We start from the raw sequence: 27,484 nt of genomic DNA on the forward strand, positions 1-27,484 counted from the left end.
ATTCGCCCCATCCCAGGATTCTGCCAGAGGACCACTCAATATGAGGAGAGTGGTACCGTAGCCAAGGTATTCCCAACAGGACCTCATCAATTCCCTCAGGAATGACGAGCAGAGATATAATCTCCTGATGAGATGGTGACATGGACAGAGTAAAAGGGATGGTCTGGTGTGTAATCTGTGAGGGCAGTGTCGACCCATTCACCACTCGTACTGTTACTGGTTGAGCTAGCATAACCAGGGGTATTGCGTGACGTTGGGCGAAGGCAGAAGACATAAAATTGCCCTCCGCCCCAGAATCCACGCAGAGCTCTACCGAGTGGGAGAATGAGCCTATAGTAATTGTCCCCTTGAAGGACAATTTAGAGGCAAACGTCGCCGTGTCTAGTGTACCTTCACCTACTACCACTAGACGCTGACGTTTCCTCGACCGCTGAGGACATCTGGTGGCTAGATGTCCTGACTGCTGGCAAACATGACAGACCTTGAGTGCACAAGCGGTCCGGGACTTAGATCCCGCTTGTGACACTTCCCTGGCCTCATGTGACTCAGGAACCAGGACCAGAGATTCCAGAGGTTTGGCGAAGGTAGGAGCCAGCCGAAACCTCTGCCTACACTGGGCTCGCTCTAACCTCCGCTCGTTAAAACAGAGGTCAATTCGAGTGGAGACAGTTATTAACTCCTCCAGTGTGGCAGGAATCTCCCTAGTGGCCAGAGCGTCCTTAACGTGGTCAGCCAGGCCCCTCCAAAATATGGGGATAAGAGCTTTATCCGACCAATCCAGCTCAGAAGCTAAAGTGCGGAATTGGACGGCAAACTGACTGACCAAGGACTCACCCTGAGTTAATGCCAGCAGTTGGAGCGCAGTATCATGGGTGACTTGAGGTCCTAAAAAGACCTGTTTCAGAGTGCTCAGAAACAGCGGAGCACTCTGCACCACATGATCGCCACGCTTCCACAACGGTGTAGCCCATTCCAACGCCCTGTCCGACAAGAGAGACACTATAAATCCCACCTTAGCCCGCTCTGTGGGAAAACGTGCAGCCAGGAGCTCGAGGTGAATAGAGCACTGACTCACAAATCCCCTACAAAATTTGCTATCACCAGAAAATTTTTCTGGCAGCGGGAGGCGAGAAAATGTCGGAGCAGGGGTGGCAATGGACAGGGTTGCTGCAGCCACGCTAGCAGCCTGTACAGCAACTGCGGTAACATCCACAGCTGAGGTTGCGCTCTCAAGAGCCGCCAACCTACCCTCCAGCTGCTGGATATACCGCAAGGATTGCTGTTTGTCCGTCATTACTAGCCAGACCCTGGCGCTAGTGTAATGTTAGGGCTAGCGGAACGCACCAAATACAAAGACAGATAGAGTTTGGTGCGTTCGCAGCCCGGGGTCCACCGTGCAGAGATGGAACCTGCTGCCAAGTAATGACGGACTATATGGCGGTACTCATAAGTATACACACGTGGGTTAAACTTCACCCAGCGTGAAGGAAGCAATCCTGTTGTGTCACAGGATCGCGGTACTGCACATAGAGCGCGAGCAAGTAGTCAGCGAACTCAACCCCAACTAGGATTGAAGTCCGATTAGACCCTTGCTGGCACAACACCGCAACTGGGTGTGTAAGGAAGCTGAATAACAATATTAGGGCACAAGAGTGCATGCGGTGCCGCACTGACGAACGCCACTAACCACCCAGGCTTGGGTAAGGAAAGCACAGAGGAAGTGCACGGCGCCGTACTGGCGGTCACAGCAACTGGACGCTGTAATGTGTGATTCGTGCTGTAGGATAAGTCGGGCGCTAGATAGCAACCATACACCTTCCGCGAACTGACATTCAATAGGGAAGGGGTATCCAAGGACAACTTGCACTCACAACAAACACACATATGCAAATGTACACTAGCGCATGGCCGTGCGGTCATGCGCAGTTTATATAGTTGCAGCACAGGAAGTGGCCACAGAAACTTTGCCCTTCCAAGACCTGCCAAGAGGACCAATGGAATGTGCTGCAGGGCCTGAGCACATGACCCTCGATCTCCAACGGGAGATCTTGCCCTGGGCATGCTCAGTGTGTGCAGACAAGGACTTAGTCCCAGAGAAGTCCGCTCGCTGCTGACCAGCACTGGCTTTAATGGCAGAAGCTGAAGAAGCAGCAGTAACTCTCTGTACAGAGTGAGACTGAGCAAGATGCTGGGACCGACGTCCCTGCTGAGCAGACTCCACTGCGGCTGGATAAGAATGGGAGACCGCAGCGGAGATGGCTCGAGATTCCCCCTGTGCAGAAGCGGGAACTCGAGACCTAACACACCGTTTTTTAAAATTATTTAAATAATTAAAATATAATTCCTCTCCTTTTTTTATTAACCAGCCAATATAAAGCTGACAATAAGAGCATTGAAGATTGGTCACGGCTGGGTCCTCCAGCATGGCAATGACTCGAAACACACAGCTAGGTCAGCTAAGGAGTGGCTTCATGAGAAGCATTTTAAGGTCCTGGAGTGGCCAGAAATGAACCCAATAGAATATCTTTAGAGGGAGTTGAAACTTAATGTTGCAACAACAGTACATAGTCTGCAAAAAAGAGGATGAAAGGTCCGTCAAATGTGGTGAAGGAATCCAGAGGTGTTAGAGGGTGGACATGTGGTCAAACATGGGAATGAAAGCCACAGCCAATGTCTCTCAAAAAAACAATGATTTTGCAGCCTCCACATGTGAATATGGAATTCGCTGCCTCATACTACTGAAAAAAGGGACATTTTGAAAACCTGGGATATCCCTGATAAATTTTAAAAAAGTTTCTGAAATGTGTAGGACATTTTTTGGTCTCTCCTGACTTCCAAAGTTTGCTGTAATGTCACTGAGGCAGCACAAACATTTGTTTTGAGAGATACTCAAGGTCACACTACAGTGAGCCCCACTTCACTCTCAGAATAAAAGGGGCTTCCTGCGGTTAATCATCTACCAACAAGTATTAATGGCATATGCTACACTTATTGACATTGAGAACCCCTTTAATTATATTGTGTATAAGAAGCAATCAAGTGTTACTGATCATCTGATGTGTCCAGTAGTAATCGTAAAGAATAGGAAGTGTTTCATGCCTGCTAACCTCATTACCAGAAAAGGTATTGTGAAATGTTGAGGATGGGATATCTCTTAATATAATATATATTAGGGTGACAATTAATTTGCAAAGATTATTTAATATTATTAATATTAGTTTGTGTTTCTTGCTTCAAAGTAAACTTGCCAAATTACAGAAAACATTCAGTATTATTCACTGCTTAGGTAAACCTAATCTCTAAGGATTTATGCAGCACCCTACCCACTCCCATGTGTCATTTACTGTCTAGTTAAATGTTTGTCTGAATTCCCTTACTTTAGTTTATAATAGTAATTTGCAAGAGTTTATAGACAATATTAGGGTGATTTCCGGCAACTAGGGATGAGCGAATCCCTGTGTATTCGGCTTTGGCTGCATTCAGCCACTGTCAAGCCTACACTGAAAATGAATAGAGCGGAGGGCGAGCATGCGCAGTAACCTGCAATCCAATCACTGTCCCAGCTTCCATCCCGAACAATAAAGTTTGTTGAAATCCTGAGTGGAGGGCAGCCAATCAACAAACTTTGCTGCTGTAACCTCCCTCAGTCATTAGCATAGGATGCTAAAGGCGAAGGACAAGGTACACAGCCAAATACACAGGTATTTGCTCATCCATAACAGCAATGTGGCAAACTTTAATGAAATGTGCTTTTATGTTTGCTATTTGGCCTCCCACTGGTTTAGTTACTATTGTCAGAAAAAATGACATCTTCAAACTGCAGTGTTAGAGGAATGTGGTTAATTGGAGGGACAGCCGGCTATACTCCTAGATCTAAGCTATTGTCGAATTGACAGGTGTTGGCCAGGTTTTATTTCCTGCACTATACAAAATCGCAACCATCGTGGACCAGTACAACAATCGCAGCCAACAAAATACTTCTGTTTCGGGAAAAAGTGAAAATCATTGCAAAGCAACAATATCACGTCATCAGTAAGGTGAAGAATCTGTTTGGTCAATGGAAGAGTCTAAAGAAGAATGGTAAATGGCAAACCAAAACAAGTATTTAAGGAAAAGGAATTTGTTAATAAAGTTGATGATGTGTTTCATATTGCTGATGCCTTGAAACTTATAAAATTTCAGGAAGACTATGAGTCCTTGCTTGCTAAAAGAGAAAAAGTCATCATGGAAGCTTGGGACCATTAGACAGAAAGCTGGCCGAAGATTTATGAGAGAATTACAGGCAGAGAAATGAAAAAGAAAAGATATTGAGCGATTTCAGCAGTCAATAGCATCTGATCAACTTTGCAGTAGTAGCAGTTGCAGCGATAACGGTACTTCTGACAACAAAAGTGATGAGGGCGAAGGGCATTTTAGTTCACAAAAATGTAAGTCGATAAGACCTGTCAACATTATAACTCCGGAAGTTGCTGCAATTCTACACAGAACTAACACCAGTGGTATAAAATTAACCTATCTACTCGCTGCTGCTCTCAGTCTTCTGGCCATGATCCAGACTCACTTTGAATAGGGAATCTATCAAACAAGCTCATCGCTAGCATCAAGAGATTGAGGCAAATGCTATCAAAGCTTCCTTTGAATGGAACTAAAGCACTGGAAAGTTCTTAAGTTGCCTGCAATGAGTCCAGATCTAAATCCCATTGAACACCTGTGGAGAAATTTTAAAATTGTTGTTGGGATAAGGCACCCTTCAAATTTGAAAGACCTGGAGCAATTTTCAAAAGAAATGTGCTCCAAATTTCCAGTTGAGAGGTGTAAGAAGCTTGTTGATGATTATAGGAAGCAACTGATTGCAGTTATTTATTTCAAAGGGTGTGCATACAAATATTAACTTGAGGGTATCAACAATTTGTACATTTTGGGGGTTTGTGCTAATTTGTCATGTTTTCTTCTTTTTTTGTGTTGTTCCAATATACACAAAGGAAATAAACATGTGTATAGCAAAATGTAATTTCAATAATTTTGTGGGTATATACTTCATTTTCTGGAACAATTTGGCCATGACTGTATGTATATATCTATATATCTATATATATATATGCCTTATTGCATTAGTATAACATATACAGTATAACTACAAAGGCTGAAAAAAGTTCGGTTCAACCTTTCTCCACCAATTATACATTATAGTAACTTCTCTTTGCAAACCATCTAAGGTAAATATCAAGGGATCCTTTGACATTATAACAGTCTTTAATAAGAGTACCGTGTACAAAATTGAGACATATTAAAAGCGGAGGGAGGGGAAGCATATGTGTCTTTTCATATGTGTGAATATGAATATGGTTGGAGCTTAAGCACAGACAACTACACTAATAAAATAGCAAAGAATTTAAATACATAAATTGAATTATTTAGTTGTAGATGGACTTTAAACGATCATTTAACACATCAAGAGTTTTTATTGTGAAGGTAAGGGTGCTGAGAGCCTTACTAATCTGTGGAATGAAGGTACAGAAGCATTTTAGTATTTTGCTTCTTCAGCTCTGATCAGTTATTCTTGCGGCAAAGCACTAAGTCAGCAATCCCAGGAAACCCAGCATATGCCAATTAGAACAGAATGAGCTCAGCTTTGTTCTTCAGCACATGAAGCCTATTAATTAAAACTTATGGCTTTTATTCCATTCACTGTTCATGTGCAAGGAAGACCACACATGGACAGCTTGTTGGTCAATACTGGTCAAATAGTTAACAAATATTACAGCATGTGCTATTATGACCTGCTTGAGAAACTATAGAGGTGTATATTCAATGGGAAGGAATACCATGCACTCTTCCGCAATTTAGACAAGCACACAAAGTCAATCAAGTTCATTGACATGATTTTGTGAAAATCAGTGTCCCATTCTGTAATACGGCCATCTGAACCTTGTCCAACAAGTCAGAGGTTTTGTGCAATAAATGTGACCCTTTAACATCTTACTGATGTTAGCTTTAGAAACTGAAGTTTTTTAATTTATTTTTTTATTATACTTTCCCAACTTCAATTGACTAAAACTGGACTAAAATTATATTAAAATATAATTTTGATTGTTTTCTCAAATATAACATTTGTTTACCTGTATTTTCTTCTTAGGGTGGTGGCTGAAGCTTAACTTGAAGACTAAGTACATTGGGGGAATATCTGAGCCATTACCAATGTACTGAGGTAGGAGCATATCTGTTTAATAACAGATATCACATTTTCAATTAACTGTTGACATCGTTGTTAGAACTGTGGATACATAATAAGATCTGGTCAATGTTACATTCTCATAAGATTATCATACTATAGATTTTAGATCAGTCTGATCTCTGGATGACACTTCTGTATGAGCTTTTGATCATATTAGAAGATACAAAATACCCATGCTATTTTCTATAAACAGTATTTCAAGTATAAATTCTACATACATTTTTAAAGCGGAGTATAGGGCTATGCACTTAATATGCATTTCATGTGCTGAATTTATGGTAAAACATCACTGAAGTCAAGATTTTATGCATTTTCAGGAGTGAGAAATAAAACAAAGGTAAACGAAGTTTTGGCATAAGAAATTCTGATGGGAATGTTATCATGAAGCGACAGATCTTAAACAGACATTTCTTTAAATTATTTATTTACTACTCGACTGTACTTCACCATCTTTTATAAAGCAGTCTTTTTAGTATGTGGGTCACAGAGTGGAATATGCATTAGAGATTTTATACAAATGCCTAATCATTTGCATTGTTATACATGGCTTGACTGCTGAGAGTAGAATAACCTTGTGGAATAAAACTATTGTCGAAGCACAACTTTATATGGCTACCTCTAGAGTAAGCACTGTAATCTTAGCAGCCATGTTATTATCTTCTCCATTTTAAACCTGTACGGTGGGGGGAAAAAGATTTACAACTGATATTTTTCTGCTTGTTTTTAAATTGCTACACTTTTTTTTTATCTCTTTAGCAAAGTCTAAAGTATCCCTGTCATTTACAGATAATGATATATTTATAGAAAAGTCATCCCTAAGTAATGCCTGTGTTGTTTCACTGCCGGCATCTTATCTCTGTTTACCTTGTATGTGCTCTGTTATACTGTATACTTTCTGCATCTTAAATTTACCTTGATGTCTCAGAGGATTCTAGCATTTGATCCACTTTCATCATACCTGATATACAGTAGGTGAAGAAAAAGGTGAAAGCTAAAGTTATGCCATCAGAATATGTTAACTTCATGTTCTAGGCATACTTTTAATTAATGTCCTCTATAGGAAACTTTCTCTAAAAACTTTTACAAAATGTTATTGTGTTTGATCACATTGTTTTTTTTCATTATGAGCCTTAAGGGAAACTGATGCACCGTTCATTTCCATGTATAATTTTGCAATTCTTTTGCATTCCAAAACTTTTAAACTTAGATTAAGATAATTCTACATAGAAGTAGGAAGTATAAAACAGATCTAAATAAATTCAATAGGAAATAAATTCATGAATTTTTAAGAATTCATTAAGAAACAAAATTTTGTCTCATAAGGGATGACCATTTCGGCCTGGATGGCTCCTAGTTCTTGTTTGGATGGGAGCCCAAGGCAGATGCTAAAAGCAAGAATCAGTCTTCCTTTGTTTCAGCCAGGGAAGGCTGTTAGTCTTTGTCACCCGCTGTGGCTCTGAGACATGGGGATAGGTTCATTGGGGCCCATTCACCTATTGGAGAGGCCTATGATTAATCGCATTCTAGTTAACTTTTTGCTCGGATTGTACTTATGCAATATTAGGGCACATGGACTCCAAAACAAGTTTGTCTTTTTACAATTTAATTACTAAGCCACATCAGAGAGCTAATATTTAAAAAGGCATTGCCAAAATTATTAGAAAGTTATCCTATTTACTATAGATAAGGGATAACTTTTCAACTTGAGAAAACCCCTTTATTGTATGAATTATGTTGAAAGAAGCTTTTCACTTGAACTGCCACTCAAGAATGAGAACCTGTCCCTCAAGCAACCAGAAAATATGGAAACTGCATAGCTCTTACCTGCTAAAAAGACATCTTGAGAACAACTTTTTAAGAGTCATAAAAATTATTTTTAAAAGATAGCAGTGTCAAGCATGATGATTCAGAGAAAAGAAGATGGGAACTTTCATTTGCTTTATGACTGTTTGCTTACATGAACTGTGTAATTTTGATGCACTTTTATATTGTGTTATAATCACCTTATTGGACTTATCTTACATTTTTGACAGACAGGTTTATGAGAGCAGTAAATAATATTTGTGTGAGCTTCATCATCATAAACCTTCATCTACCTCACAAACATAAAATATTTCAACGTTTTTCATGTTGGAATATAGCTATGTGATAAACCATCAAAAATAGTATTTGGTCTTAAAATGACATTGGAATGACATTATGGATGTAAATTCTTTATTCATGCAATATTCAGGTGGTTTCTACTGTATATACAGTATATATGTTAACACAGATAAGAAACATTTAATGAAACCCTAGTGAAAATGTCAATACTGATAATGTGGATAATCATTCAGGAAATCCTTTGTAGAGAGCAGATGCTTCCATTTTCATTTTTTTGTGAAATGATTAACAATTATGCTGCTTGTTATGATGTTTGAACAAAAATATCACCAAACGATTCTAATTAATGATTTTAACACATGAAACTGAGCAAATGACTAAGTCAACATTAAATTAGCATCCATTAGTCAGACCTTTTCAATGTTTCCTGAGCATAATACAAGATCAGTTGTCTTCTGTACTCAATCTACAAATTAAATTGAAATTATTCCCACAATCTGTTTTCTGAGATAAAAAGAACAATATTTATTGTTAGGAAAATGCTAATATGCTCTGACTGACAAGACCGCTACTATTAACGCTTGACAATTTTTAAGATGTATAGGGATTGTATTAGAAATATTTGTGATATAAAATAAAACATAATAAGGGTTCCTCTGATGAAAGGAAGCAATACAAATTTTGCAATAGATTTGTCCCTACAGAAGTCAAACTTACACCATACCAAACATGCTAATTTCCATGATTTGATTGATGTAATATTAATTACCGTATACACTCGAGTATAAGCCGACCCAAGTATAAGCCGACTGCCCTAATTTTGCCACAAAAAACTGGGAAAACTTATTGACTCGAGTATAAGCCTAGGGTAGGAAATGCAACAGCTACTGGTAAATTTCAAAAATAAAAATAGATGCTCCATACCGTTCATTATTGCCCCATAAGATGCTCCATATAAAGCTGTGCCACATATAATGCTCCATACTGTTCATTATTGCCCCATAGATGTGCCATAGAAAGCTCTGCCATATAATGCTCTGCACCATTCATTATTGCCCCATAGCTGCCATATAGTGCTGTGTGCCGTTCAGTACTGCCCCATAGCTGCCATATAGTGCTGTGTGCCATTCAGTACTGCCCCATAGCTGCCATATAGTGCTGTGTGCCGTTCAGTACTGCCCCATAGCTGCCATATAGTGCTGTGTGCCGTTCAGTACTGCCCCATAGCTGCCATATAGTGCTGTGTGCCGTTCAGTACTGCCCCATAGCTGCCATATAGTGCTGTGTGCCGTTCAGTACTGCCCCATAGCTGCCATATAGTGCTGTGTGCCGTTCAGTACTGCCCCATAGCTGCCATATAGTGCTGTGTGCCGTTCAGTACTGCCCCATAGCTGCCATATACTGCTGTGTGCCATTCAGTACTGCCCCATAGCTGTGCCATAGAAAGCTCTGCAATTGCTGCTGCTGCTGCAATAAAAAAAAAAGAAGCCATAATCACCTTTCTTGCTTGCAGCTCCCGGCGTCTCTGCGCACTGACTGATCAGGCAGAGGGCGCCGCGCACACTATATGCGTCATCGCGCCCTCTGACTTGAACAGTCAGAGCGGAGCGATGCCGGGAAGATGGAGCGACGCCCGGCGGCTGGAACGCGGACAGGTGAATATTACATACTTACCTAGTCCCAGCGATCCTGACGCTCCCTGCCTGTCACAGCTGTCTTCGGTGCCGCAGCCGCTTTCTCTATCAGCGGTCATCGGCACTGCTGATTAGAGAAATGAATATGCGGCTCCACCCCTATGGGAGGTGGAGCCGCCTATTCATTTTTCTAATGAGAGGTCGCACGTGACCGCTGAAGAGGGGAAGAAACTGCAGCACAGAAAACCGTGGGACGGCAGGGGGAGCGTCAGGATCGCTGGGACTAGGTAAGTATACCTCAGCACCCTCACCCCCTCACCCGCCGACCCCACCGCTACCATGACTTGAGTATAAGCCGAGAGGGGCACTTTCAGCCCAAAATTTTGGGCTGAAAATCTCGGCTTATACTCGAGTATATACAGTAATCTTCTGGTGATGTTACATTCTGCTTAAGGGATATTTTTATTCTAGCATAGATCATATATAAGTTTCACTGCCTCTCCTCCTCCTAATGATTGCTAAGATATTTATCATGTTTTGGTCCAATCGCTCCACAGAGCTTATTGACCTCTATGATGTGTGCCATTGCAGCTCTACCTTCAGTAAGAAAGAATCCTATAATCCAAAAAGTATTTCCAAAATTTATAAGCATCTACTCTGGATCCAATACTCAACAAATATGAAATTGTGTTCTGCTCCCACTTGATAGGTTGAATACATGGTTGTTCTCTCATTTAGAGCTGAGGAGAGGAGGAATGCTTTCTCAAAACTGTTGTTATTTTCTTTCAGTTTCTATTTCTCTTTTTTTTTCTCTTGTCATTCTTTTCTTCACCTTTCTGTCTACATTTTATTCACATTTGAAGTTTACCTGAACCTGACCCATGGACGAAACACAGAGAATATTGTGTATTCAAATTAACAAGCGACTAATGCATCGCAGAACTGTTCATTTTACCCTCCCATATGTAGGAGTTAAATGTGGGGACATGGACTTATATTTTGTCTTTGATCCTTGTTATATTATTACAATTATAATGTTCTGACAGGTAATCTGATTGTGACACTAGTCACTTCTCATGGCCAAGCTGTGAGTCAGAATAGTCAAGGAGTCCAAGGTCAAAAGCCAGAAGGGTACATAGTAAACAGAAGGAAAAGACAAAAGCTTGGTCAGGTAACATTCCGAGGTCAGAAAATCAGGAGGATAATGGATCAGAGCAGAAAGGGTTAAACATATGGATGGTCAGAACGAGATCGAAGGCCAGGCATACAGAACTCGAGGCACAAAGAGAACAAACCTCACTAGCTGAATGTAAATCTGACAGAGGTCTGGGAGAAACAACTCAGTTTATTAGCATGGCAATTACCTGGGATAATGAAAACTTGGACACAGACAGTGCCACCCAGTCTCAGATTGGATAGTTAAGCTGTCAATTAACACGCTGGCAGCTTCATCACGGCCCTGAACCAGACTGGATATCAATCAAAGAACAAACAGCTTGAGCACGCCTGTCTACCAGATTGGATGGCTGATCTGTCAGTAACTGCATCCCAGACATACTGAGGGGTGGAACCTTAACAGTACCCCCTCTTCTAGGGAGGGCCACTGCACCCCCAAGCTTTTCAGGAAATTTTAGATGGAAGGCCCTGACCAACCGATCAGCCTTCATATCTTGGGCAGGGACCCAGGATCTCTCCTCTGGTATGTATTCCCTTCAATGTATGATGTATTGGAGGGAATTATGGGAACATCATACTACAGACCACCATTTACTGAAACCAGAGTTGGCAGGGATGAGGTAGACAATGCAGAAGGGACCCAACTTCGCCGACGGCACTTTACGTTTAGTATTCCTAGACGACAACCAAATCTTATTGCAAATTTTAAAAACATGACCCACCAAACATCTTCTATCAATCTTCCAATTTTGGTGAATCTGAACAGTCCCAGTATTCTTCTGAAACTCCCTGCAGACATCCCCAAGTCTCTGAACGGTGATCTACACCCCAGGGCATTCAGAACTAATCGTAAAAAAATTCACCTAAATGTGGATGAAAACCATAATTACAGAAAATGGTGGGGTTCCAGTAGATTGATTTACTCAACTGTTAAAAGCAAACTCAGAGAGAGGTAAAAACAAAGACCAGTCCTCCTGGCTAACTGACAAAAAGCACTTTTTCTGTTCTAAAGATTGATTTGTCCTCTCAGTCTGTCCATTGGTTTCAGGGTGATAAGCAGATGAAAATCACAAGTCAATTTCGAGTTTACTACAAAAAGCTCTCCAAAATTTAGAGACAAATTGTATTCCCCTATCTGACAAAATGTTCAGACGGATCCCATGTAACCTTACAATATGAGAAATAAACAACCTGGAGAGTGTACTTTAAAAAAACCAAGGAGAAAATTATTTTTCTTTCCAAGTAGAAACACAAGCATATAACCAAAAAAACTACCTGAAAGTATTACTAATAACACAAAATTTATAAAACCAAATATTTTATTATATAATATAAAGACACCAAACAAAACACAGAAATCCGGAGGAGGCACAAAAAATAGAAGTAGAAAAAATAGTTTGTGCAAAGACAATTTGCAACAGTGCTCAATATATAATAATTATTATGTCTTTGCTTTAAAGTCATGTGCTCATACAGACATGAGCCACGGTAAGGAGCCACCAGCAAAAAAAGAGTCAATGCCAATAGTGCATACAAATTTGGTGGATTTGTTATTCACCCCTATAGGTAATCCAAGTATAAAGTGCACCGTGCATAATGCTTATGGCAATTACTGCCACTGTATAAAGTCCAATACCTGTACAGTACCTGTATAACAATCTCTATAAGATACAATTGATTTTAAAGTGCAATGTGCATATAGTGGGCCTTACCGGTGCTCATGTTGGCATTCCTGTGCCTCAACCCCGCACGGTGCCAATTCCCAAGCTGTCTGGCTATGAGTGTCTTAGCTATAACCAAAGGACTGAAAAAACCCTTTTAAAATGTAACTTTTAATAAATACTGAGTAAAAATACCCATATAATCGGGTCAGGAGACAGTAACACCTTAATCTATCTTAACACAAACAATATATGAAAGGATAGAGACTAGACGGTGGGGGGGGCGTGATCTTTCCCTAACTTGCCCTGCCTCACAGCGGAGGTTGGCACTCTAAAATCGATGTGGCGCCCCCACTCGTCGACGGCTCTCCCTTGTGACCCTACAGGATCTTATCAAAAATGAAACCACCACCACACCATAACTTAATATAAAGTGTACAAATTCTTATAAGGTGCAAATAAATAGCTTTAAAGATCTAATGTGGGATAGTTTCCACAAAAAAGGGTCATATAAACAGTTACCCTTCTATTGATCTTGATATAAGAAAGGTGCACAAGGTGTCTAATGTATAGAGGCAAAATAGATAGTTGCGATATACAGCAATAATGAACCTTTTTTTTTTCAAACATACTTTCCTATGCATCAAACCTCCAGTGAAAAAACTCTGAGTTTATGTTATTATTTTTGATACAGGAAAATATATCTTTCCACAGTGTTAGCCAGTAGATAGAAAACTATTAAAATTTGAGAGTCCTCTGAGGTTAATGCCTTTAATGGCTAACTGAAAAGATGGTAACAAATTGCAAGATTTCAAAACAACTAAGGTCTTCTCATACCATGTCTGATGAAGAGACCTGAGTAGTCTGAAAAACTTACTATTTGTAACCATCTTTTCAGTTAACTATTAAAAGGTATCAACCACTGAGGACTCTCAAATGTTACTATTGTTCTATTATTTTGGAGTTATTGATTTAAGTAATTGTTCAATATAAAATAATACGATTATACTATTTATGTATGTTAGATTTGCATGGCTCAAAATACATTTTCCTTATTAGGAATTTCCAATATTTTTCTGAAGGTATTTCTTACAAATAGTGACTCAAAATTTAAGAAAAATTAATGCATATCGAAGACCCAACACAACTGCAGTTTGTTGCAAGAGCAGCATTTTATTTCAATAGAAAAAGTGTCATTCTTTATTTCTCCAGTGTTCGCACTGCCAAACAATTAAACACTCGGTCTACGCATTACAATCAAAAGAGGTACCAGTAGACATACATAAGTTTATCGGTTGGAGATCCCGCAAAGAAAAAAGAAGTCTAATGTAAGTAATCGTTTTTAGGAAAAAAATACAATATAAATGTGAGTCCCATGGTAATGCTTCAATAAGATTTGTAATACATTCCATGATGTCGTGTTTCATAAGCACAAAAAATTATACAGTAGCAGTGACTTGAAGACAGCAGAACATGTGTTGAGCCATTCCAAGCCTTTAACAGCGGTAGTTAAATGCTTCAACAGGACCAAAATGCATTCCACTGTCTTGAAGTTGCTGTTACATTATTGCTGCATGAAATTATGAATCATGAAATAAATACCAAAGTTGATTGACTTTTAATTGCGGTAATGGTGAGAGTTGATTTCCATGTAATTGTTTTGGGCAGAAGAATGATCCACGAGAACCAGGTTGGTGAAGCGATGGCTCCAGAATTATATATGAGAATAGAACATAGACTTCATAGTAGTGAAAAAATTGAGCGACCTTTCCAGAATCATCTCAATCTACCACCTCCTCCCGCCAAAACAAAAGCAGCTAAACCTTACATATAGTTTCTAAAATGATTTTAAAAATAGGCTATTTCTATTTGCAATGGAAAGAATTCTGCTATGAAAGTGGTCAGTGTCTTTTAGTGACAGCTTATTATGATTCACCAAAGTAATAACGAAACTTTTTATGAAATGGCTCATAAATAAAATGCTTGTCATCCAGTGTGAAATGTTCTGTGAAATTAGAAGAACTATTTTTTTGACAGCTAGGGCTTCTTTCTCGTAATCTAAGTGTGTCCTAAGAAGCATAAATAATATTCATATTTTTAGCAGTTTAACTAGATTTTGCCAATAACAGGAGTGCATACAGTGGTGTTTGTGTAGTTTCCTTTCAATGTATGCAGTAACTTACCACGACTCTAGAGTTTTATGTAAGTGTTCTCAGAAATCAGAAGCACTGTATTTTAACCGATTACTTGCCAAATTAGCAATTTTCATTTTTTTTTTTTTAATGACAGGTTTTTAATGATTTTGGGTCCTAATGACTCAGAAGCATAATTTGCAAAATTTTTACAATTGCGGATTTTTCAGAAAATGGCGTCCCAATATTCAATTAAAAATGACAATGACATGACTTCCTATTTTGAAAACATTCATTCCACAAACACAACACCAAAAATTGGACCTAATTATAAAAATTATAAAATCTTAGTTGCTAGAAGCTAAAGATTGGGCATCCCAAAAAAAGGACATTGGTAGATAATGAGTTAATGACGATTTGATTAAGGGTTTTGGAATATGTCTTTTTTAATACATTAATAATATTTCTAGCACGTAGAAAATATTAGACAATACTCAGTTAGTGTTTTTTAATGTGTTATAGGTTATAATATATTCTCTAACATACTAAAATTCAACAATTAGAATATTTGATTTATTCCGAAGTTACAGATTTCCTTAGTAATTTTTAACCATTTGGTGTGATAGCGTGATATCAGTTAAGCTATTACCTCTTTGTTAAAGGTTGATCAGGATTACACATTTTTAAAGAGGTTTATAAAACTGAAAATGTTTTAGAACCTAACAAGGGTTGTAATTTAAAAAAAAAATAAAAAAAGTAAAGAGAGGCCTGGATGTCTTCCTGGAGCAGAACAATATTGTATCATACAATTATTAGGTTCTGAGAACAACAATCCCAAATACATACTGTGAGGCAACGGGTTCTAGCGATAATATCGCCAAAAAACTCCGGACTCACCAAATCTGCTCAAAACATATCATAATAACCGGAGGAACAACTGAGCATCGATGAACAATTTCAATAAACTTTATTCAAAGGTTAAAAAGTACTATGTAATTTCAAATAAGTATATCATAAAGTAACAAAAACAAAGATGAAAAATCAAGAAAATGCTGAAGATATAGCCCCCATACCCCTACTCCCCCACCCTGAAATAACTACCCGACATAGATGTACATATCAGGCCCCTGCCTACCCACTCCCCCCCCCCACCTAAGAAGTACAGAGGAGGGGCGAAGAAATAAGGTGCTGGATATAACTAACAATATCGGTATATACACTCGTATGCCCCCCCAGACCGACCCCTTTCCCTATGTGTCATGTAGCAGTGGTGGGGACCTCCCGACTATCTCCCCACCCTGCCCTGCTGCCCTGCTACTCGGTAAGTTTCTGCCCCCTTGCTGGCGCCTTTGTTATGTGTTACTGGATATTTACTGTGCCAGCAGGGTCAGCGCCGTTGAGTGCATGGGGACTTACCCCTTAGACTAGGTATGCTGGTAGTTCCCTCTACTTGCCTATAGACCAAATTAGCCCTCTTTTTTCCCTCTTGTCAGCTTTATGAACCTTGTTATTATATGGTGTTCCTATCAATTATGCTACATCTTTGTTTTTGTTACTTTATGATATACTTATTTGAAATTACATAGTACTTTTTAACCTTTGAATAAAGTTTATTGAAATTGTTCATCGATAAGTTGGAAACTTGGGCTGAAAGGTGGCAGATGAGGTTTAACAATGATAAATGTAAGGTTATACACATGGGAAGAAGGAATCAATATCACCATTACACACTGAATGGGAAACCACTGGGTAAATCTGACAGGGAGAAGGACTTGGGGATCCTAGTTAATGATAAACTTACCTGGAGCAGCCAGTGCCAGGCAGCAGCTGCCAAGGCAAACAGGATCATGGGGTGCATTAAAAGAGGTCTGGATACACATGATGAGAGCATTATACTGCCTCTGTACAAATCCCTAGTTAGACCGCACATGGAGTACTGTGTCCAGTTTTGGGCACCGGTGCTCAGGAAGGATATAATGGAACTAGAGAGAGTACAAAGGAGGGCAACAAAATTAATAAAGGGGATGGGAGAACTACAATACCCAGATAGATTAGCGAAATTAGGATTATTTAGTCTAGAAAAAAGACGACTGAGGGGCGATCTAATAAACATGTATAAGTATATAAGGGGACAATACAAATATCTCGCTGAGGATCTGTTTATACCAAGGAAGGTGACGGGCACAAGGGGGCATTCTTTGCGTCTGGAGGAGAGAAGGTTTTTCCACCAACATAGAAGAGGATTCTTTACTGTTAGGGCAGTGAGAATCTGGAATTGCTTGCCTGAGGAGGTGGTGATGGCGAACTCAGTCGAGGGGTTCAAGAGAGGCCTGGATGTCTTCCTGGAGCAGAACAATATTGTATCATACAATTAGGTTCTGTAGAAGGACGTAGATCTGGGGATTTATTATGATGGAATATAGGCTGAACTGGATGGACAAATGTCTTTTTTCGGCCTTACTAACTATGTTACTATGTTACTATGTTACTATGATGCTCAGTTGTTCCTCCGGTTATTATGAATTATTAGGTTCTGTAGAAGGACGTAGATCTGGGGATTTATTATGATGGAATATAGGCTGAACTGGATGGACAAATGTCTTTTTTCGGCCTTACTAACTATGTTACTATGTTACTATGTTACTATGTAAATGAGAAAGGAGTGTGATGGATCCAGGGCGCTGCCGATAACAAAGGATAATTCAGATGAAAAGTATGACAAATTTCCAATCTATTGCAAGGCGTTTCAGAGTAGAACCTATGCCTTTTTTTTAAAGGCCTGCCACAGTTTATTGTAATAGAAACAAACCCACTTTCCTTACCATACCCAGGTCCAGATCTGTGTTTGTGGCATTGCACTGGCGATTGTATACAGGCTGCAGTAGTGCAGTAATGTGAACATTGCTGCAGCCAAACACTTAAGTCAGCCAAATAACCAAGGCCAAGGCAGCACTGCAGACATAACCCTGGTCCTTGGGAAGGTAAGCAAAGTGCAGTTTGTTTTTTACAGCGTACTGAGATGGCAGGCAAATATTTCCTGAAAGCAGTGAAGCGGGGTGTTAGGTGTCAAGTTCCAGCGGCTGCACAGGGGGAATCTCGAACCACCTCAGCTGTGGTCTCCTATTCTTCTCCAGCGGCAGTGGAGCCTGCTCAGCAGAGACATCCGTCCCAGCATCTGGCTCACGCAGATACTGTGCGCTTGGTTACTGCTGCCCTTCCAGGCTCAGCCATTATAACCAGCACTGTTCAGTGGCAAGCAGACGCTCCTGGGACTAAGTCCTGCATTTCCTCTACTGAGCATGCCCAAGGGAACACCTCTCATTAGAGGTCAGGGGTCACATACTCAGGTCCTGTAGCAGCTCCTATTGGACCACTAGGAAGGTCCCGAAGAGCTTTCTCTATTAAAGGTTCGCATGGAAGCACAGCCATGCACTAGTATAAACTTTATTACGTGTGTGTGTAGATGAATGACTGTCGATGGATGAAAGCTCCTTAATCATTCCCATTCCTATTGTTGTTGACTGCTCGCGAATGGTGGAAGCGATCTAGCGTCCGACAGTGCTACCTGCACACCTAGCACACGTTACAGTCCCTTTTGCAGTGCCCGCATATATGGCACTGTGCACAATCAGTGCGCTTTCCTGACAGCCTGTCAGTGTAGGGTTGGAATTTCCACTTGGACTCTGCATCTGACTCAGGGCATCCTCAGGGGTGGGCTCAAAAGCCACCGAGAGTCAGAGCGAGTCCAATCACCAGATTAGTGGGGGTGATTTATAGGGATCCCACTATTGTCTTGAAGCTGCACCCTGTGTCTGTTAACAGGGCACAGCGTATTTTGGCGGCTCTGTGAAGCAACAGAATTTGCGACTATTCACTCGGGGTGAAGTCTAACCCATGTGTGAACAAGTGTCCATCTGCCATTACTCAGCAGCAGGTACCATCTCTGCACGGTGGACCCCGGGCTGTGAACGCACCTCATATTTACCTCTTTATTATTTGGTACGTTCCGCTAGCCCTAACATTATACTAACACCAGGGTCTGGCTAGTAATGGCGGATGAACAGCGACTGCAGCGGTTCATCCAGCAGCTGGAGGGAAAGTTGACGGCTCTTGAATGTGCAACCTCAGCTGTGGATGTTACCTCAGTAGCTGTTCAGGCTGCTAGCGTGGCTGCAGCAAGTTTGTCCACTGCCACCTCTGTCCCGACCTTATCCCGCCTTCCGCTACCTGATAAATACTCTGGAGATTGCAAGTCATGTAGGTGATTCGTGAGCCAGTGCGCTATACACCTCGAGCTCCTGGCAGCACATTTTCCCACAGAGCGGGCATAGGTGGGATTCAGGGCGTTGGAGTGGGCTACACCACTGTGGGAGCGCGATGATCATATAATGCAGAGTGCACTGTTTCTGAGCACTCTGAAACAGGTCTTTTTAGGATCTCAAGTCACCCATGATACAGCGCTTCAACAGCTGGCATTGACCCAGGGCTCATCTATGGTCAGCCATTTTGCCGTCCACTTCCGGACTTTAGCATCTGAGCTGGAGAGGCTGGATAAAGCCCTCATCCCTATATTTCAGAGGGGGCTGGCTGAGCATGTGAAGGACGCTTTGGCAACCAGGGAGATTCCCGCCACAGTGGAGGTGCTAATAACTGTATCAACTCTCATTGACCTCCGTTTTAATGAGCGGAGGTTAGAGCGAGCCCAGTGTAGGCAAAGGTTTCAGCTGGCTCCCACCTTCGCCAAACCTCTGGAATCTCCGGTCCGGGCGTCAAAGTCACATGAGGCCATGGAGGTGTCACGAGTGGACTCTAAGTGCTCGTGCACTCAAGGTCTGTCATGTTTACCGGCAGTCAGGACATCTTGCCTCCAGATGGGAAAATGTCAGCATCTAGTGGTTGTAGGAGGAGGTACACTAGACACGGCGACATTTTCCTCCAAACTGTCCTTCAAGAGGACAATTACCATAGGCCCATCCACTCTTACAGTCGAGCTTTGCGTGGATTCTGGGGCGGAGGGGAATTTTATGTCCTCAGCCTTTGCCCAATGCCACGCAATACCCCTGGTGATGCTCGCCAAGTTGGTGACTGTACAAGTGGTGAATGTGTTGACACTGCCCTCACAAATAACACACCAGACCATCCCATTTTCATTCTCTTTTTCTCCATCCCATCAGGAGATTATTTCCCTTCTTGTCATTCCCGAGGGAATAGATGAGATTCTGCTAGGGATACCCTGGTTACATTACCACTCCCATCATATAGAGTGGTCCTCAAGGAGAATATTGGGATGGAGTGATTCTTGTGAGGGCAGATGTCTGATGGAGTGCGTTCAGGTTGCTACTACTGAAGTACCCGCAGATCTTTCCTCTCTCCCCAAGCACTATTGGCCCTATATGGATGTATTCTCCAAGAGGGCTGTGGAGACCCTTCCGCCCCACCACCCCTATGACTGTCCTATAGACCTCTTGCCTGGTGCAGAGCCTCCCTGGGGTCAAGTCTATCTCCTGTCTCTCCCAAAGACAGAGGCGATGTCCCAATACATCCAAGAGAATCTGGCAAGAGGATTTGTTAGGAAGTCAGTGTCACCTGTAGGGGCTGGGTTCTTCTTTGTGCAGAAGAAGAACGGAGAACTACTTCCATGCAATGATTACAGGGGTCTTAACGCCATTACTATTAAGAACAAATACCCTCTGCCTCTGATATCAGAGCTATTCGATAGGTTGCAGGGAGCGAGGGTATTTACTAAACTTGATCTGCGGGGTGCTTGCAACCTGATTCACATCCGTGAGGGGGACGAATGGAAGATGGCATTAAACACCACGGATGGGCACTATGAATACCTGGTGATGCCCTTCTTGCTCTGTAATGCTCCTGGCGTTTTCCAAGACTTTGTGAATGATATCTTCCGAGATAAGCTCTCCACCTCGGTTGTAGTCTATCTGGATGATATTCTCATCTACGTTCCAGATATAGACTCCCACCGGAGAGATGTTTGCAAAGTCTTCGACCTCCTACGGGCAAACTCCCTCTACGCCAAGTTGGAGAAATGTGTGTTTGAGCATGAGTCCTTGTCTTTCCTTGGCTATATCATCTCCGCCCAGGGATTGGCTATGGATCCTGCCAAGCTACAGGCTGTGATGGACTGGCAGGAACCCCATTCTCTCAAGGCGGTGCAGCGCTTTATGGGGTTCATTAATTACTATCGCCAGTTCATTCCCCACTTCTTAAATTTGGTAGCTCCTTTGGTTGCCCTTACCAAAAAGGGAGCAAATCCCAAATTGTGGTTATAGGAGGTATCCAAGGCATTCCTCTCTATTAAGTCCCACTTTTCTCGTGCTCCCGTTCTACATCGCCCCGATGTAGATAAACTTTTCATAATGGAGGTGGATGCCTCATCTATCGGTGCTGAAGCAGTCCTATTCCAAAAGGATGCTCAAAGTCGGAAGCATCCTTGCTTCTTTCTCTCTAAGACCTTCACACCGGTGGAGAGGAATTATTCTGTCAGGGACAGGGAGTTGCTAGCTATGAAGTTGGCCTTCTTGGAGTGCAGACTCCAGCTGGAGAGGGTTCATTTTCCCTTCCAAGTCTATACCTACCACAAAAATTTGGTTTGCAGACCGCCCAGTGACTAAATTCTTGCCAGGCTAGATGGTCCTTGTTCTTCTCCTGTTTCCACTTGACTCTCCATTATCTGTCTGGGTAGAAGAACATCCATGCCAATGCTCTCTCCGGCTCCATAGTATCATCAGTGGAGGAGGAGCCTTGGTTATTTGTCCCTTCAGAGATCCTGAGGACCGTGGCTCCGGTTTCGCTAGAGTCTGTGCCCCCGGCAAGACTTTTGTGCCATCAAATTTGTGACCGGAGGTTCTCTCTTGGGCTCACTTGTCCAGGGTTGGTGAACACTTTGGGACCAAAGGATATCTGAGCTTCTTGCGAGGACTTGCTGGTGGCCGCATATGGCCCGTAACATTGGAAACTATATTCAGGCGTGTGTCTCCAGTGCCAAGAATAAGTCTTCTCGACAACGGCCAGCTGGGTTACTTTACCCCCTGCCGGTGGCAGACAGGCCCTGGGAGATGGTTGGGATGGACTTTGTGGCGGGCTTACCCAATTCCCATGGTTGCACTATTATTTGGGTAATCATCGACCATTTTTCCAAAATGGTGCACTTGGTGCCTCTTCCACGGCTATCTTCTGCACGGGTCTTGGCAGCATTGTTTATTAAACACAATTTCCACCTACATGGTATGCTGGACAAAATTGTCAGTGACTGGGGTCCCCAGTTTGCATTTCGGTTCTGGAGAGAGCTTTGTCGACTATTCAGCATCCAGCTGAATCTCTCATCATCATACCATCCCAAGATGAATGGGTTAGTAGAGAGGGCCAACCAGACTCTGGTCACATATCTGCGACAATTTGTTTCAGCCATGCAAGATGACTGGGCATCGTTGCTTCCATGGGTGGAGTTTGCACTGAACAACGCCATAGCCGACTCCACTGGGCAGACCCCATTCCTCCTTAACTACGGCCAGCATCTGCGGGTTCCTGTGCCTATGCCTGTGTCTTCCACCGATTCCAGGGTGGTAGACTGGGCTGTGGAGGCACATGACATTGGGGACCGCACACAGGATGCCATCCGGGCTTCCAAGGAGAGAATGTGGTCCTCCGCCGATGCACATCGGCACCCTGCTCTGACCTTTGCTCCTGGTGAATTAGTGTGGCTATCCTCTCCTAATATGAAGCTGCGAGTTGAGTCCACTAAGTTAGCACCTCACTACTTGGGTCCCTTCAAGGTCCTGGAACAGGTTAACCCTGTGGTCTACCATCTGGCCCTTCCTCCACGCCTAGGTATCATGACACCTTTTTATGTGTTCCTTTTAAAGCCCGTTCACATATCCCGGTTTTCCGAGTCATCTGCTGGGACATCGGGTTCATCTACGGATGATTATGATGTGAATGCTATCTTGGGGTTTAAGGTGGTACGTGGCAAAAAAATGTATTTGGTGGATTGGAAGGGTTATGGCCCAGAGGAAGGTACTGGGAGCCTGCTGAGCACATTCGGGTTCCGCAGCTCATTGCTGACTTGAAACGTAGTGAGATCCAAGGAGGGGGGCCCTAGGAGGGGGGTAATGTTAGGTGTCGAGTTCCCGCTGCTGCACAGGGGGAATATCGAACCACCTCTGCTGCGGTCTCCCATTCTTCTCCAGCCACAGTGGAGCCTGCTCAGCAGAGACATGGGTCCCAGCCTCTGGCTCAGGCAGATACTGTGCGCTTGGTTACTGCTGCCCTTCCAGGCTCAGCCATTGTAACCAGCACTGTTCAGTGGCAGCAGATGCTCCTGGGACTAAGTCCTGCTTTTCATCTACTGAGCACGCCCAAGGGAAGACCTCTCATTGGAGGTCAGGGGTCACATGCTCAGGTCCTGTAGCAGCTCCTATTGGACTACTAGGAAGGTCCAGGAGAGCTTCCTCTATAAAAGGTTCGCATGGCCGCACGGCCATGCACTGGTATAAACTTGATAATGTGTGTGTAGATGAAGCTATCTAGAGCCCAACATTGCTACCTGTACACCTAGCACATGTTACAGTGCCTTTTGCAGTGCCTGCTTATACGGCACTGTGCGCAATCAGTGCGCTTTCCAGACAGCCTGTCAGTGTAGGGTGGGAATTCCCACTTGGACTCTACATCTGACTCGGGGCATTCTCAGGCTCGGGCTCAAAAGCCACCGAGGGTCAGAGCGAGTCCAATCACCAGATTAGTGGGGGTGATTCATAGGGATCCCACTAGTGTCTTGCAGCTGCACCCTGTATCTGTTAACAGGGTGCAGCCTATTTTGGCAGCTCTGTGAAGCAACAGAGTTTGCTACTATTCACATGGGGTGAAGTCTAACCCATGTGTGAACAAGTGTCCATCTGCCATTACTTAGCATCAGGTACCATCTCTGCATGGTGGACCCCGGGCTGCGAACACACCTCATATCTACCTCTTTATTATTTGGTGAGTTCCGCTAGCCCTATCACAGGGTCACAGCAGGCAGGATCACTGCTACAGATGGCTGGCAGCGGCAGGAGTGGGGCAATGTTGTGGAACCCATGCTAGGAGGAGTGGGTTTCCCTGCAGTGTGAGGCTGTGGGCCATGAGCTTTCATAAAATGTCGATGGTGTGGAGTCTCCTTCCCAATGATTTCCCTGTGGCGGGCTTTAGGAAAATGGCCACCGTAGGCACCACATGCACAGATTGGGATCTTGGGAGCCGAGATAGTGATGAAAAATCCACATGATTGCCATATTAACCTAGTGATGAATTTTATCTTGAGCCAAAGTCTTTCTTTACTAATTTGTGGTCAATAATGAATTGATGCAGCTTGAGCAGGCAACTTCTATCCACTGCAATGACTCTTTGTGAATAGTGAATATATATTATTTTGTTAATGTGTTATAGACAAATAAATTAATAAATGATATCATGGCATAAAAAAAGAACCTCACATAGATCAAACAGCTCTAATGCACCCAATCTTGAAGGAGTAAAGGACAATATTAGTCTTAAGTTATTTTGGCAATCTGTGGTTTACACAAAATAATAAAAACGTTATTAATTTATTAATCCCAAAAGTATATATTGTATATTTATATTTTTGGTACTTGAATGGTTGTTGGTTGTTTTTTCTTTCCTTGTTGATTGGAACAATATCTGTAATATGTGGCTAGTACTTTATTTTCATATCCATATTTATATGTGCATTATTAGTGATTTATTTCAGGAGTACTATCTCTGTGGTTAAATTTTAACACGTATTTGTAAACCTTAAGGAACTAAAATAATAATAGTATACCCTTAGTAGACTGATCGATTTACGGGACTGCGGCCCATTTGGCAGGTCAGTTGTTTCTGGTCGCTGCAAAAGCGAATCCGTTGCCTTCCGGGATCCCGAGCATGGCTATTTTTGGCCTAAGTTGGCATGATGTCATCTGTGCATCACTCCACAATGATTACATTGCCCCTAATCAAAAGGTGTGCCAGGGATCCTGGAAGGTAAGAAATTTAGAAGCCTTGCATCCAGTGACCAGAGGCTGCTGATGTGGCTGATGGACCCTATTGATCCTCTGAACTCTTATACGACACGTAATTTGGTAGTAGCGGATAACCTGAGCTGCTGGTCAATATAACCAATAAACAAGGTCCAATCCAGTAGAGGTTTATTCTCCATGTATTTTGATGTATTCACAATTGTCCACACTCTATTTTGGCGCTTTTTTCACTTAGGAGCTCATATTTGAATTTTCACACTATTTGCGATTGTTTACTGTTGCTGTGTACAATCTATGTGGGTTCCTGATGATGAAGTAAAAAATACTTCGAAATGCGTTGATAATAAACTGCACTTCTATCCTTTTCTGGATTTGACCCTCTTTCTTGGTTAAAATGACCAGCAGCTTTGGTTGTTCCCTTTTCCCAAATAAAATGTAAATGTTTTGTGTAACTTTCTTTATGTTAATGTAAAGTTTTTTTTTATCCCTTACAACTGTAAGCTAGGGGACCAACAAACGGACATCAGTGTATCATTAGGAAATCCAAGCTGATTGGTGGGGGTGTTAGGAACGGACATTACATAGTAACATAGTAACATAGTTAGTAAGGCCGAAAAAAGACATTTGTCCATCCAGTTCAGCCTATATTCCATTATAATAAATACCCAGATCTACGTCCTTCTACAGAACCTAATAATTGTATGATACAATATTGTTCTGCTCCAGGAAGACATCCAGGCCTCTCTTGAACCCCTCGACTGAGTTCGCCATCACCACCTCCTCAGGCAAGCAATTCCAGATTCTCACTGCCCTAACAGTAAAGAATCCTCTTCTATGTTGGTGGAAAAACCTTCTCTCCTCCAGACGCAAAGAATGCCCCCTTGTGCCCGTCACCTTCCTTGGTATAAACAGATCCTCAGCGAGATATTTGTATTGTCCCCTTATATACTTATACATGGTTATTAGATCGCCCCTCAGTCGTCTTTTTTCTAGACTAAATAATCCTAATTTCGCTAATCTATCTGGGTATTGTAGTTCTCCCATCCCCTTTATTAATTTTGTTGCCCTCTTTTGTACTCTCTCTAGTTCCATTATATCCTTCCTGAGCACCGGTGCCCAAAACTGGACACAGTACTCCATGTGCGGTCTAACTAGGGATTTGTACAGAGGCAGTATAATGCTCTCATCATGTGTATCCAGACCTCTTTTAATGCACCCCATGATCCTGTTTGCCTTGGCAGCTGCTGCCTGGCACTGGCTGTTCCAGGTAAGTTTATCATTAACTAGGATCCCCAAGTCCTTCTCCCTGTCAGATTTACCCAGTGGTTTCCCGTTCAGTGTGTAATGGTGATATTGATTCCCTCTTCCCATGTGTATAACCTTACATTTATCATTGTTAAACCTCATCTGCCACCTTTCAGCCCAAGTTTCCAACTTATCCAGATCCATCTGTAGCAGAATACTATCTTCTCTTGTATTAACTGCTTTACATAGTTTTGTATCATCTGCAAATATCGATATTTTACTGTGTAAACCTTCTACCAGATCATTAATGAATATGTTGAAGAGAACAGGTCCCAATACTGACCCCTGCGGTACCCCACTGGTCACAGCGACCCAGTTAGAGACTATACCATTTATAACCACCCTCTGCTTTCTATCACTAAGCCAGTTACTAACCCATTTACACACATTTTCCCCCAGACCAAGCATTCTCATTTTGTGTACCAACCTCTTGTGCGGCACGGTATCAAACGCCGCACAAGAGGTTGGTACACAACCTACATTGATATTATATTCACAAAAAACACTTGTAAATAACATGATACACAATTTAAAAAAAAACAAATATGTATCTTCTACACTTAGCAGGATAAAATGATTTGCTTGAGCCCATTTTGCTAAAATTGGACTATTTATGAGAATAATGGTTAACAGTTAGCAAAGTTTATTGTTTTTCATCACTGTTAGTGTGAAACTGTCACCAAAAGGACAAAGCCATTTTATTATAGCAAATATGAAAGTCATGAATTTCCTTTGAGGCTACATCATTGACAGTCAATTATCTGTTAAAAATAGAAATTACATTTCCAAAGATGAATCTCTCAATAATGATGCACTTCAAAGACCTTTAAAGGAAAGATTAAATTTAATTAATTAAAGAGAACTGTAGTTTTAATAAAGGAAAAATACAAATATTATCTTTGGATATCCCTTAGAAAACACATGGTCATTTATTCAGAAATAAATTCTTTATCATGTCTAGCTCTAATTAATATTTCACGATTGTATGCACCGTATGCCCCTTCTGTACAATATGTAGTTTTAATCCAACTCCTAACACATTTTTGTAAAACTTGAGAGCATTGAACATTTAAGCAATTTACCTCCAAAACGCTTATTAAACCACTCATACAGGTACGTAGGGGCTCAGTGCACCACTATGCTACCCAAGTTATGATGGCCGCAGGCAATAACCAGCAAATAATGCTCACAACGACTGCAATATGTC

General features: G+C 41.9%; 1 protein-coding gene across 2 annotated transcripts in view; it reads left to right on the forward strand.

The window, feature by feature from the left end:
• Nucleotides 1–27,484, forward strand: part of SGCZ (sarcoglycan zeta) — a 2,021,747-nt gene that overhangs the window by 743,735 nt on the left and 1,250,528 nt on the right. For both annotated transcript variants that reach the window (XM_069744428.1, XM_069744427.1), the window contains one exon: nt 6,137–6,208. The gene's annotated coding sequence lies outside the window, so the exon portion shown is untranslated. The remainder of the gene's footprint in view (nt 1–6,136; nt 6,209–27,484) is intronic.

This window comes from Ranitomeya imitator, chromosome 1 (assembly GCF_032444005.1).
Source record: "Ranitomeya imitator isolate aRanImi1 chromosome 1, aRanImi1.pri, whole genome shotgun sequence".
In the NCBI taxonomy this organism is placed as follows: domain Eukaryota; kingdom Metazoa; phylum Chordata; class Amphibia; order Anura; family Dendrobatidae; genus Ranitomeya; species Ranitomeya imitator.